Source organism: Wasmannia auropunctata, unplaced genomic scaffold (genome assembly GCF_000956235.1).
Source record: "Wasmannia auropunctata unplaced genomic scaffold, wasmannia.A_1.0 LD336042.1, whole genome shotgun sequence".
NCBI lineage: Eukaryota > Metazoa > Arthropoda > Insecta > Hymenoptera > Formicidae > Wasmannia > Wasmannia auropunctata.
In genome coordinates this window covers 16,661-18,588 of record NW_012026848.1, presented here as the reverse complement: position 1 = coordinate 18,588, position 1,928 = coordinate 16,661, and the positions used below count along the sequence as shown (strand labels likewise).

At 28.6% G+C, this 1,928-nt stretch overlaps 1 pseudogene; it reads right to left on the bottom strand.

Moving 5' to 3' along the window:
* Positions 1–1,928, bottom strand: part of LOC105451864 — a 15,021-nt pseudogene that overhangs the window by 5,535 nt on the left and 7,558 nt on the right.

Genomic DNA, 1,928 nt, shown 5'->3' with positions numbered 1-1,928 from the left:
TTTTGTTTACCCCCACCATCAAATATATTTTTTTAATTTTTCGAATTTTTACTAAATTAAAGATTTTAAAACAAATTCAACCATGTGTGAAAAAGTTATTTTCCAAAGTATCATTTTCGAGTAATAATTATAAACGCCTCTGTACGCACATCGTCCATACACTGTTAAATCTATAGTGTCAAACTGAACCTTATTTAAGTTGCCTGCTCTTATTTAATAAATAGTTCTTTTTTACTAAAACAATGGAGTTAAATAATTTAAAACAGTTTAAATTTAACCCAAATTTGAGTTAAATTTTATTAATTTAGTTAAAAATAACTATTTATTAAGTAGGAGTAGTGGCGACTTAAATAAAGTTCAGTTTGACACTATATATTTAACAGTGTACTCGTTTATGCACTAATTCACCTACGTGAATTTGGCACCCGATTTTTACTAAAATAAGTTTACATGTTTACGTAGATGAATTAGCGCACGATAAACGAGTACGGATGGTGTGCGTACAGAGACGTTTATAATTATTTCTCGAAAATGATATTTCGGAAAATAATTTTATCACACATGGTTGAATTTGTCTTAAAATAACCTTTAATTTAATTTTAAAAAATCGAACAATTTAAATAAAATTTCGGTGGTGAGGGTAAACAAAAAGATAAAATTACTTTAAATTATAATTATAATGTACTCTTAAAGCCATTCAACTTTGGTTCAAACATTTTTTTCTATCTCTTGTATAGTTTCGACGATATTCGCATTGAAATAAAAAAACCAATTTTTTTCTAAGGGATGTTTCATTACCCCCTTAACATGCGACATACACCCCCTCAGCACGTATAAAAAATTGTTAGTATCTAATTATTTTTGTCTGTATATTATCATATCCAAAGCTCATTAAAATCGGAGAGGGACACTTCTGTGTGTTCCCTTGTAAAATAAAACTCTATAGTGTATCATATTTGAAACATGGCGTAGATTGAGTTTACGTACGTACATCTTTCATTAATTTGGTAACATCATAAGACCCGTTGTAATAAGTTCTTAAAAGTTGATCTAGTTCCATATCATGACCTTTATCCATGTTGAAAGTTGAATCGTAGAGATCACCCAAATGCTTTAGCAAGTGAAGAATTTCGTCGGCTGACTGGTCCGTGACATTTGCTTTAAAGCTGGTTTTAAGAGAAATTTCATGAATACTTAAAATTAATACATGATATATATCAAGAATCCATTTATATAATGCCATATACAGTGGCGGACAAAAGAAAGTTTAAAGTCGATACCCGTATATATGAGTATTGGTAACTTTAGTACTAAATTGTTTTATGTGATGTTGATCACACTGAACTACTCCGTGGCATCTCGCGACTTTAAACGACGTAAGACTTCTTTCGTTCCTTTTACTTTTCTTGCATTGTTCATTAACAATCTATTTTGTTCAAAATTTCCGACGAGCAAAAGTAAGTTTAAAAAATTTATAATAAACTAGTAAAAATTTGTTGATTTTTCTCTTTCTGTACATTTGTTTCTTAATTCTAACTTGTTTATTTGTAATCTTAATTACCTACTAGATAAATGGAACTAGATAATAGAAAAAAGTCCGTCGATCTTAAATAGATGATAGTTAAAAATAAAAAAATGATCTAACAATAAGATTCAAAGAAATTTCAAAAAGATACGAAATTTCCATAATAGGAGCGAAGAAAATTTGACAAATACGACAAATACTGTAAATGATTTAGTATTTGGCAGACCAAGAAAAACATCGATGAGAGATAACAGAATGATAATTCGAGAAGTAAAAAGGAATATCGCTATATCACCTTGAGCTATCAAAGAAAATTTAAATCTTGTTCACATACACGAAAAAATGGTGAAAATTAAACTAAGGAGATTAAGTAAAAATGGATTAAAAAATTACATAGCAAGAA